This window comes from Myotis yumanensis, unplaced genomic scaffold, assembly GCF_028538775.1.
Source record: "Myotis yumanensis isolate MYYU_CA2020_CCGP unplaced genomic scaffold, mMyoYum1.0.hap1 SCAF_9, whole genome shotgun sequence".
NCBI classification, from domain to species: Eukaryota; Metazoa; Chordata; class Mammalia; order Chiroptera; family Vespertilionidae; genus Myotis; species Myotis yumanensis.
In genome coordinates this window covers 24373219-24386033 of record NW_027223760.1, presented here as the reverse complement: position 1 = coordinate 24386033, position 12815 = coordinate 24373219, and the positions used below count along the sequence as shown (strand labels likewise).

Here is a 12815-nt window from a genome sequence, read left to right as displayed (position 1 = left end):
CTAACGCTGCATCTTCTGATTCACCTCTTCACCCTCAGCACATTGCACATACCTGGTACAGGACAGGTACTCAATAAATGTTTGCTTAAATGAATGTTGTCCAAACGCCTGAGCAGGAATTCTCACGGCTTTGCCAAGAATGATGGATTATCATTTTCTGCCAAGTGTCCTCAGTAGATCACCCCAAAAGGTACTTGTTTTTCTTCAGCCACAACATAATTGAGATTCTGTCATTTCGAATGCAGCTTGTGTGGTTGCATCCACTCCTTCTTTCTACTTAATACATAATCACTGAGCACGTATTGTGTGCCAGGTCCTATGCTGGGCTCCACATAGTGTACCACAAGTGGCAAATGCCCCGTCTAATTTAATTCCCACATACTGTATTGGAGGGACCTACTTACTTATAGAATTATTTACAACTAGAGATTATAAGCTCCTTGGTTTGATTACTACAAACAGAACCTCAGGGTGGGAACAAATGGTGTTTTAGAAGTGGGAGCCCCTTACAGAATAATAAAGGTCAGGGATCTAACTGCCTAAATTCAAATTCTTGCTCTGTTTTTACAAAGTGTAAGAACTTGGACAAGTTACCTAACCTCTTTAAACCTCACTTTTCTCATACATAAGATGGAGCTAGTAGGATTGACGTGAGCATTAAAAATAGCAACCCACATTAATTACTTTTTATAGTACCTGCCAAGTAATAAGCACTCATGTGCTTGCTATTGTGGTGAACACAATCCAAACACCCCAGTGTTTGAACTTCCATCACAAGTGTATTCAGTGAGTGGGGTGTGAATGAATGCCCAGCTTCTGCTTGAATACCACCACGGTCAGGGAACTTACAACCTCTAGAAATTGTCCACTTGAATGCTGGGAAAATATAATTGTTGAATATTCTAGTGGGTTATGATATACATGCTTACACCTTTCACTCATGGGTCTCGATCTGTCATTTGGGATTACCCGGAAGAAATCTAGTCTCTCCTGTGCAGGATGGCCCTGGCTATCACCCTCCTCCTCACACACCCACACACAAACTTAGCTCTTTTAATCGTCCCCAATATGACACTGATTACCAGGTGCCTTGTTATCCCTTTTTAATCTTCTTGAAAAACCTTTCACTTATCAATGTCTCCTTTAAAGGCTGAAGATCAGAATTCATAAAACAGAACAAATGTGGCCTGATCACCAGTGAGCACTAGAGAGCCTTTCCTACTTGAACACTATATTTCTATTAACACAAAAAAAGATTGATTTTTTTGGTAAGTTCCATCACACTGTGTTGATTCATCCTTTACTCATAATCAATAGGAGATTAAACCTTCCTATGTGAGCAATTGTAGGTCATCTCACCCTTTATCTGTACTTGTATAATTAAATTTTGGGATCTTTGAGTACTTTATATTTGTCCCCATTGACTTTATAGTGAAATTAGATACCTGGTGCATGAAATTCATGCATGGATAGGGTCCCTAGGCCTGGCCGGCGATTAGGGCCAATTGGGGCTTTCTGGCTGCCAGCCAAGGCCTCCCTTCCCTGGCTGCTGGCTGCTGGCCTGGGACTTCCTTCGTTCCATGCTGCCCCTGGTGGTCAGCGCACGTATAGTGAGCAATCGAACTCCGGTCTCTCAGTCGAACTCCCGGGGGGACACTTTGCATATTAGCCTTTTATATGTATAGATGTGATTCATTGACACTTTGCAGGGGAGGGGAATCCAGATTGTATCATCCATCTTATTTGTTATTCTTTCTAGTTGTGTGTCATCTCTAGGCTTGTTCAGCATGACATCAATGTTATCATCTTCATCATCAATAAAACATTAAGGGCGACGAGGCTGCAAACCAGACTTGCACAGATCCCTGGAGATCTAGATGTGCATCAGCCACTTCAAAATTATAAAAAGACATCATTTATTTAATCAACAAATATTTATTGAGTGCCTACTATGTACCAAATGCTAAGCACATAGTGGTAAACACACATACAATCCCTGACCTCATGAAGCTTACATTCTAGTAGAATAGATAAAGAATAAACAAATAAGCCCTAGCTGGTTTGGCTAAGTGGATAGAGCGTCGGCCTGTGGACCAGAAGGTCCAGGGTTCGATTCCGGTCAAGGACACATGCATGGGTTGCGGGCTCGATCCCCAGCAGTGGGCGTGCAGGAGGCAGTCCATTAATGATTCTCTCTCATCATTGATGTTTCTATCTAACTTTCCCTCTCCATTCCTCTCTGAAGTCAATAAAAATTTTTTTTTAAATAAATAAAGAAGAAGATCAATACATAATGCTAAGGTTGTTTTGTTTTTTTTTTTAAATGAAAAACTAAAGCAGGTAAGGGGCTAGAGAAGGTTAATTGTGGGGGTGGATTGTGGGGCTGTCCATAGACAGTACGGATAATGCAGAGCTGTTTTGAAGTTTGATTGCCCTGCTCATGTCTTGCATTCTGAGCGTGCATCTAGCCCAGAAGGTGTCCCAGAGTGGGCAGCAAGTCTTTCTGATTCCTCAAAACTCACTTTTCTCTATGTGTAGTTATACTGGGGAAAAATCGAGATTAATGATGAAGAATTTAAATAGTCATGAAATACAAAAATTCAAAAGGACATAATTCCTCAAGAGACTTCACAACATTTCTTCACGTGCATAGGATATTCAAACCTTGTGAGACCAGCGAGGCTAGCAGGGAAGGAGTCACACCTCCTGATGAGGACTCGAGAGAGAGAATTTTAGAATTATTGTTATACAAGTATACTATATGGTTGGAGACTAAAATAATAGGGAGGGAAATAATAGAAAAACTAACTCTTACCTTATTCCAAGCCCCATGTTCTCAAGTATGGACTGTGTTATGAGTCCAATCGTTTATGGAGAGTCAAGAGGATGGAGTGCTTGGGTGGCCCCAGACACGGCTCCCAGGGCCTGGACTCTGACTTCTGGAAAAGAAGCCCATAAGGGACCGATTTGAAATCTACCTCTATCAGCTACTCTCTGCTCATGATTCTAACATTAATAAATCCTTCTAAAGAGCTTTAATCTTCTAGTCCTTTTCATGTTAGAGAGACTTGTTAAATCTTTGTTTAGTAAAATCCTAATTGCACCCTATGATTGGAAATTGATTTTGTATTCTCACAGTAAGATTTTTTCCAATTACAGTTGACATTCAATATTATTTTACATTAGTTTCAGGTGTAGAGCATAGTGGTTAAACATTTATATAATTTACAAAGTGATCCCCCCGATAAGTCTAGTACCCACTGGGAATCATATAGTTATTACAATATTATTGACTACATTCCCTTTGCTGTAGTTTATATCCCCGTGACTATTTTGTGACTACCAATTTTTACTTCTGAATCCTTCAGCTTTTTCATCCAGCTTCCCCAATCCATCCCCCATCCGGCAACCATTAGTTTGTTCTTTGCACCTATGAGTCTGTTTCTGTTTTGTTTGTTCATTTATTTTGTTTTTTAGATTCCACATATAAGTGAAATTATATGGTATTTGTCTTTCTCTGACTAACTTATTTCACTTAGCATAACACTCTCTAGGTCCATGTTGTCACAAATGGTAAGATTTCATTCATTTTTATGGTTGAGTAATATTCCATTGTATAACATGTACCACATCTTCTTTATCCAGTCATCTACTGATGGGCACTTAGGTTGCTTCCATATAGTGACAGTTTTAACATTTATATTCATTCATCTCTGCTGAGCATCTATTTTGTACCAAATGCTTTGTTGGTGTTAGGAATGCAAAGGTGAATGGGGACAGTATGGTCCCTGCTTACAGGGACCTTACAGTAGCCAGAAAAGGCAGCTCTGAGAAAGCAGTGTGTTATGAAGAGAAAAGCACCCAGAGCTATAACTTTGGGGGAATTGGAAGTGAGTGCTTTCTACACAAAGATTTACAAGGTGTGAAGGAGTCTGTCCAGTAGCGAGGGGAGGCAGGTCTCTTTCTGAGGATGCAAGTTCTGAAGGGGACAGATGCATGCTGTGCATGCTGAGCATCTGAGCACTGAAAATTGCCCGGCACAGCTGAGGCAGAGCAGTCAGACATGAGCCAGGAAAGTCTGTGGGACCAAATTACTCATAACCTTACAAGCCACGTCACAGAGGAGGAAGATTCTTCTGAAACTGTGATTGCTAGAATGTTTGAGTTTTAAAGGGAAGAAAGACAAGACTGCAGCTCAGATTTTTGACTTGAACAGCTGTGTGGACAATGCTATCACTGAGACAGCGAAAATACAAATACAAAACAGAGGAGATTTGGGGGAGAACGGGACAAGTTCAGCCTTGGTCATGTTTGGTTCCTGGGGAATATTTTCAGGGTAGCAGTAGGCAGTTTGATCTAAAAGTCTGAGGATACAGGTTTAGGAATCACCAGTACGTAACAGGCAACAATAGAATCCAAAGGGATGAAGGAGATGCCCTGGGTGAATGTTGGGGGAGAGGATGGGGCTCAGGGGAGAACCCAGAGGAACACCAAAGCTTAAAGGTGGGCAGAGAAGGATCCCTGGAAGAGAGAGTGAGAGGGGCAGCCGGAGGGTTAGGAGGGAAACCAGGAATGTGAAGTATCACAGAGGACAAGAGAAAGCACGTTTCCAACAGATTGTGGTCAACAAAGGCAGGTGCTGTCAAGAAATCAGATGAGAAAAAGGCGGAGAAGTGCCATGGGTGAGCACCTGCTGGCCAGAAGCAGGGCCAGTGGAGGCAGGAGCCAGGTCATAGTGAGTTGAACAAATGGAACCAATGAATGGTGACAACTGTTTTTAAAAGTTTGCCTTAAATGTGGAAGACACCATCCCTGGGTTTTCTTCTCAAGGATAGGGAAATGGGGCCACCGTGAAGGCTCCCTCACCACCTTTCCATTAACTCACCGGACCACATGGAGATGTTCTTGGGAGGCGTGGCCTGGGTGATGGACAGGCATCTCACAACCAGTGCGGGATGCGGCTAAAACTGTGGAGTAAACCAGGTCTGCCTTTCATGCTCTCTTCCTAAGTCTTCTTCCACACGCATCCCTTCACTAGATCCCTCAGGTCCACGCAGGCTTCCAGGACCTAAGGCCCATGTGGTGCATGAATGGGCACCTGAGCAGCCCACGGATGAAATGATCGTCACAGGTGAAACCTGGTCAGAAGCACTTGTTGCGTTGTCACCGTCGCTCACCTATTGCCGTAGCTCATGCACTGGGCCAGTTACAGGGAGGGAGGAGGAGTTTGGTCACCTTGGAGACGGGAGCAGGCAGCTGGCCCCACAGCTGGCCAGACAACTATCCAGTCAGGCAGGGGTTCTCTGTGAGCAAAATCCAGAAGCCAAAATAAATGGGTCAGGTGGAAAACAGATGACCACAAGTGCAAGTAATGCTGAAGGTTAGTCCTCAGGACTGAAGGTGAGCCAAGACATAACGGATGAACACTGTAAGGGGTCTGGCCGAGGGGGAGGAGCTGGGACAGTCAAGTGCAGGGACCAAGAACTAGAAATGGGCTGACGCTATTACGCACACAGAGGCCAGGTGCAATTATGCTGGCCAGGGGTGTATACCCCACCAGCTCTGTAATCCTGAATCCTTCCATGGTACTGTTTTCATTCTCATGCCTTCATCACACAAAGTAAAGTTTCTGGCATTCACAACATTTCCCCAAACCTTATTTTCACAAGCCCTCTCCTGCCTTCATAACAGAAGATAGCACGGAAGCGTCAGCAGCAACTCATTGAAAGGGTTCCCAAGCTTAAGAACCAGGAGTTGAAGTAAAGGCCTGACAGTGTTCATTTAGGCCCTGAGTCAATCACACAACTAGCTGCATGGCTTGATTAGTTGAAACATTATTTCTAACTTGTAATCATTTCAGGATATTTATGTTCTCTAAAATGCACACTATGACTGAACTGACAGGCTTAACCGTCTTCAGTTTGTGATTAGAGCACAAAGAGGAGATAGAGGATAGTGGTAAACATCATAGATAAATACAATAATTTTGCCTTGTGCGTGGACTAGCTAAGCTGCACCAACTGAGTTTACAGCTGAAGTGTTTTGTGTTGTGTTTGTTTTTTTTTCATTTCACTCAAGTCAATAATCATTTACCCACTGGATAGTGCTTGAAGGGGAGTTTCCATCTAATTCTCATTTAATGAGATCAAAAAGGAAAAACTAAATAATAATACCTCATTTGTGTATAGTGCTTAGCTTTCAAAGAAGACATCATAACCCATTTTATACGATCTAATTTACAGTAACAACACTTTTATCATGTGAATACTAGTAAGGGCTGTCATCATTTTACAAATTTGCATGAAAGAAACTGAGGCATGTGGGAATAAAATAACAGGTTCAATGTAACTTCCATTTTAGAAGCGTAATAGCTGTCTTCTTTCTTTCTTTCTTTCTTTCTTTCTTTCTTTCTTTCTTTCTTTCTTTCTTTCCAATGAAGCCATGCTTTAGATAAACATGTCTATTAAGGTGTATCTTACCCTTAAATTTTAAAATGAAATAACTTTGCTTAAGAGAAATAACTAAAACCAAAATGTTCATGTGCTCAACAAATCTAGATCAAAAGCAATTAATTCCTATCCTCGAACTCTGATTTTAATCAGCACCATTCTCATCATCTTGTGCCACACATATTATCAGCCGATGTGTGTATCACTCTCCTCTTCTTATGCATTATGTATGCTGCCAAGGTCTCACCATCTCAATAGGATTTGGAAAGTACCATTAGATGCATAAATTCTGCATACATGTAAAGTCATTGACACTTTTATGCTTGTATTAGCTTCCATTTGGGGGTTAACATTTTTCTGATCTTTTCATATACCCATTCATTCCATTCATTCATTCACTCACTTACTCATTCATTCATTCATTCATTCACACTCTTAAGCATTCATGCATCTACTCAACAAACATTGCTTGTGTGCCCAAAATGCACAACACTATTCTTGAAGCTAAAGATAAAAATAGGAAGAAGACAAAATCACTGACTTCAGGAAACTCACAGTTGAATGAGGGAGCCAGAAGAGTAAACAACTGTAGCTCAGTGTGGGTAGGTGTGGAGATGGAGCCGCACAGGGAAATGGTTTGGGGAGCAAGGAGAGGGGATTGGCCTCTGTCGGAGAGTGCGAGGAAGACCTAGAGAAGGTGTTCCCAGAGCTGAGCATGCTAGGAAGAAGGGCAGTTGTGTATTTCAGGCATCAATGTGCCTTCTGAAACTGTATTTGAGGAATGTCACAGCACACAATCAAACAGCACACAATCAAAGGCAGGGTCTGGTCTACCCAAGGTCTGTATTCTTTATATTTCATAGCTGTTCTACTCTAGGGGATGACAGGTAAGAACAGCCTACCTACTTATCAAATGAAGGTGATCACTTAGCCCATCTCTGTTATTATTTCAGTATAAAAATTTTATATAGAAATCCTTCCAAATACAACATTTTCAAATGCAGTGTGTTGGATGGATCCGATTTATCCTGTTCACCTCTTTCTAACCATTCATACTTGGTGCTGCACAGACTCAAAATAATGAGAACCAGCCTTATAGGCTTCTTAGCACCCCCACAAACTAGCAAGAGATGTTCTGAAATAGGCTCTGAAAATCCTCCACCAAGTCCCTGAAGGGACAGCTCTTCCCTGAAGCCTCTGAGAAGTTCTGCATGAAGGCCTTTAGGAAGTGGGTCCCAGGATAAAATGCAACCGCTAGAGAACTCATACAGAACTTTCTCCCAGACTAACCCTACTGCCTCGAAATTCTTTTAATTTCCTTGTCTCTTAAGAAAAGCTTTGCGCCCTGGCCAGGTAGCTCAGTTGGTTAGTGAGTCATCCAGATATGCCAAGGTTGCATGTTTGATCCCTGGTCAGGGAACATGCAAGAAGTAACCAATGAACGCATAAACAGGTGGGACAACAAATCAATGTTTCTCTCTCCCTTCCTCTCTCTCTTTCTAAAGTCAATTAAAAAAAAAAGTTTGCATCACTAAATCCCAATTTCTATCTGGAAAAATTTCAGAGTTCAAAATTCTAATATTTCAAAATAGCTCACCTGTTTTGGTGCCTAATTATGAAATCCTAAGACATCATATCTTTTCTTTTTTTATGCTCTCATTTAATTAATTAATTTTTAAAATCTTTATTGTTGAAAGTATTACATAGGTCCTCCTTTTCCCCCCATTCACCTCTTCCAGCCTGCTCCCGTCCTCCCCAGCCCCTGCCACTCCCAGGCCCTCACCACCCCATTGTCTATGTCCACAGGATATGCATATATGCATACAAATTCATTGTTTGATCTCTTCCCACCCACCCTGCCCTGTCTTCCCTCTGAGGTTAAGACATCATTTCTTCAATTATCCAATACTTCACCCATTCAAGAAACATCAACATTCTCATTACTGACTCTCCTGAAGCCAACCCAATCAGCTTTGTGCTCCACCCCCTGACTTCACTGAAAACATGCCTGTGAAGGTTGCAATGACCTCTATGTTGTCAAATCCAGTGATCAATTATCCATCCTCATCTTATTGCCCTTTCAGCAGCTTTGTGGCACCAATGGTCACTCCCTTCTTATTGAAACATTTTCCTCATTTGGCTACTTCATACCACCCGGCTTCTCTCCTACCTCATTGTCTGTTCCTTTTATGTCTCTTTTGCTGGGTCCTTCCTGATTTCTGAATGTTGGGGGCCCCCTTGGGCATGGTCATCTACGATTGCCCACCCAGTCCATTGCTTTAAATATCATATCTCTTGCCCGAAGTCTGACTTGGAAGCTGAAGAAGATTCTTTTCCTAAAGTGCTGAAATTTGGATTGGGCACTGTAGGAGGAGATGAGTTGGTCAAGGGGAGAAGATTCTTAGGGGAATAAGATGAGAAAAAGCACAAAGGTATGAAAAGGCCAACTGTGTTCAAGAAAAGAGGGAAAATGTGGTGCAGGCTAAAAATGACAGACAAGGTAAGTTATAACCATATTGAAGGGAACCTTGATTTACAGCTAAGGTAGTAAGTAATTATAAGATAGTAAGTAATTATAAGAGACTAGAGGCCCGGCGAAACCAACTCGGTGCACGGATTTGTCCCGGGATGTCCGACTCCATCTCGCCCAGTCCCAATTGGAGCCAATCAGGGCCAGGGAGGGACCGTGGGAGGGCTCCACGGCATGTCCAGCCCAACTCACCCAGTCTCGATCAGCTAGGCCCCAGCAGCAAGCTAAACTAACAGTCAGAGCGTCTGCCCCCTGTGGTCATTGTGCATCATAGTGACTGGTCAAATGGTCACACTGTTGGACACTTAGCATGTCAGGCTTTTATTATATAAGATTCTTACATAGGAGGGAGTTGTGATGATTCATATTAAAAAAAATAAAACTTTTGCAGCAGGCTGAACTGGACTAAGGGGAGACTCCAGCGAGGAAACCCACTTAGAAGGCCACTGTAACAGACTGAGGAAGAGATTAAGGTCTGAATCACCATAGCAGTAGTGGGATGAAAAGTAGTCCAAGGGAGATTTAGAAGTAGCACTGATGACATCTTCTATATATATAAAAGCCTAAGCGACCGTTGGACTGTTTGACCTTTGGAACAGTAGCTATGATGTGCACTGACCACCAGGGGGCAGATGCTCAATGCACAGGCATGGAAACATGGAACAGACTGATGAATCTCAGAGGGAAGGGCAGAGGGGAGAGGACGGGAAGAGATTAACCAAAGATCTTATATGCATACTAGAGGTCCACTGCAGGAATCGGGCCTGCAAGGATCAGACCGAAACCGGCAGCCGGTTTGCAAGAGTCCTGGATTTGCAAGATTCCTGGACTGCAAGAGTCCCAAGGATCCTGGATTGCAAGAGAGCACAGGCCAGCCTAAGGGACCCCACTGGTGCACGAATTTGTGCACCAGGCTTCTAGTATTTATTGATTAGACAGGGGTCTGGCAGTAAGGGAAAGAGATAAGATTGAAGTGTAATGACATTAACTAAGATCAACAGGGAAGATGAGTAGCCAGTCTATTATGGTTATAGGAGATCTAGGTGTGAATGAAAGACAGGGCTGCAGATCAGGAGAGACGTTTGGACTGAATACAGAGGTTCAGAAGTCAGTGCCCAGTGGTAGCTAAGTGCTCAGAATGGGTGGGATATCCCGAGGAGGGCAAACAGTGAGAGGAATGCCAAGAACAAGACCCTGGAAAAAAGCACGCAGGTGGCTCTCAGAGGAGGAAGAGTCAGGGGAGGAGACTGGGCAAGAGCAGTCAGAGAGGTAGCAGGAGACAGGGGCAGAGTGAGGTCTGAAAGTAAAAGGAGATGAGACCTTCAAAGAAGACATGGCCAGCACTTCTCCCTGGAGTAGGATGAGTGATAAGATTGGGTTTGGTCATTAAGTCTGAAGAGCACTGTTTCTAGAGTTGGAAATCAGGCAGGAATGGATTGAGTGAAGACTCCTCTTTGAAGTTTGGCTGTGGGAAATGCAGGTAATAGCTTGGAAGAAGGTAGGGTTGGGCAACGTGTCAGCATTGTTTTTAATGAGATGGGGGTCTTTAAGACAACACCTAGCTTTTGCTCAAACATCTCTTGGGAGCTTACTACCCCACAAGACAATGGTGTTGCATTTTTGAATAACAACTGAACATCTTATTCAGTTCAACATATATTTGTTGAGTACCTGCTATGTCTGAAGCATTGGGCTTGGCTTTTCAGTGCCTAAAATGATATGCAAGACACATTTATATTTTGGTTTTTCATTTATTGGCCAAAAATCTGCTTCCCTCTAACCACAGTTCTCTATCCTCTATCCTACAGTTCTTATACAATATAAGAATCTCTTCCATCTAGCAGCCCTTCAGCTAACTGAAGATGTTTTTCAGCTACTTCTTGGGTTTTCTCACTTGTTTAACTTTTGTGAAATAATCCAATCTTTATGTACTAGTATGTATACCTGCATGTATGTATGTATATATTTTGTTATTAGCTGGCTGCTCTCCTCTGGAGATCCATAGCCTAGTCTGTCCCTTTTACAATGAGGCCCTCAGAATTAATCACAATTCTCATCTGGTACAAGCAGTACACACACCAGTAGGAGCATTCTCACCCTTTTCCGGGACACAGTTCTTCTGTTTATGCCATCTGAGACTGTATGAGTGTTCTGACAGTAATACCACTGACTCATGGTGCTTCACAATCAACCCAGATCTTCAGACCTTTTGCACTTGAAATGTTGACTAGATCTCCCACTTCTTATATTTATAACATTGACTTTTTAAAGCCAATTGCAGGATTTTGCATTTTCTCCCACTAAATACTATATGTTTACATTTGATTTTTATTGGCCAATAGTCTTGGGAGTCAGACAGATGTAAATGAAACAGTATTTGATTTTGTTATGTAGCCCAGTGACCTTGGACACGTCAGGATCTCTTCCCAGCTCAACTTGCTTATCAGTGAAAAGAGAGATAATCATATTTACATTACAAAGTGTAAGGACATGAAAGGAGGCTGAAAGGAGGGCAGCACAGTACGTACTAGTAATGCGTTAGGAGAGCTCACTAAATGTTGCTTAACTTGCCTTCCTTTTCTTCTGCTCTCTCTGCTTTGTATTCTTAGCAGAAATATGGGTTTTACATCATTACTAAGGATCAATACACTTTCCTTTTAATAAAAGAGGAAAAAAAAAACCAAGTTGAGCAGAACAGGAGCCAAGGGCCACGTTAGTATAATAGTTAAACATATCGGCTCTTTAAATAACAGACTTTCTATAACAAATCTCACCTTTCCTCCTTACGAGCTGTTTAATCAGAAGCAAGTTCATTAGCCATCCCGAGCCTTGGTTTTCTTGTCTATAAATGGGGACGGTAACAGTGCCTGTTTCTGTTGGGGAAGATTAACTGAAGTGACAGAAAGTACTTTTGCAGAGAACTTTGCATATCACGAGTACTCAATAGGTGAGAAGGTATTATCACCACTAGAAACCTCCAGGTAAACAACGCTCTTTTAATCCACACTTTTGGGTATAATCATTTCATCTACTAAAAATTCTGTATAATATCCTGTTCCATGTTCCATGATGTCACATACAAGGATCCCATGAAAACCTCTGTCCAGTGTCAGGATTGAGCAATATGTCTGTAATCTTTCAAACAGGACCTTGGGCAAGTCACAGCTCTGGCCTCAGCTCAGCTTCAGTATAAAGGGACTAATAATAGTCAGAGTCTGGGGTGAGGATCACATGCTGTAGGGCATATGGGGGACATGGAGGATGAGTGTAGTTTGGAAGGATTTACGTGAACCCATGCTGCCTCCTGTTGATACCAACTCTGTTTTCCTAAGTAAATTAAGCTTGTCAGTGTGGGTTCTGGAACCCTTTTCCTTTTCTAATAATAGGTATATTCATCTAATTCCAGCCATATGATACTTCTCCTCCTCATAGCATGTCTCTGATAATATCTGGAAACTCTTTTTCTACCACAGGATGTAGTTTATATGGATCAGAAGGTTTGAAACTCGTTTAAAAATAAGAAGTTCTCTCTTCTCCCTCCTCATTCACCTTGGGCTTCCTTTTTGGCTTAAATTTCTTTTTTATCCTGACTTAAAGAGCAACATTTGTTTATTGAGTGGGTTTAAAATATTCAAAACTCACCAAGAAGAACATGAATTGTAATGCCACTACCAAGATATCATCATTATTAATGTGTCTCTGTGTAACTGTCCAGTCTTCTTTCTGAGCAAATATATTTAATAATAAATGACCAACATTTTCTGCTGTAAGGACACTTTCCCATAATCTGCTTTTTACTGGATGAATAAATTTCATCATCGGAATTCATTATAATT

The 12815-nt window shown here is 41.9% G+C and overlaps 1 protein-coding gene across 3 annotated transcripts in view; it reads right to left on the bottom strand.

The window, feature by feature from the left end:
* Positions 1 to 12815, bottom strand: part of MKLN1 (muskelin 1) — a 323342-nt gene that overhangs the window by 295880 nt on the left and 14647 nt on the right. The window contains exons 1-2 of one of the 3 annotated variants that reach the window (XM_070423907.1): positions 4886 to 4962; positions 2816 to 2939 (exon numbers count right to left, since the gene is read on the bottom strand). The exons of 1 other annotated variant lie outside the window; for it this stretch is intronic. The gene's annotated coding sequence lies outside the window, so the exon portion shown is untranslated. Of the gene's footprint in view, positions 1 to 2815; positions 2940 to 4885; positions 4963 to 12815 lie in introns of those variants that run through there. One more of the 3 variants, XM_070423908.1, reaches the window with a different exon arrangement.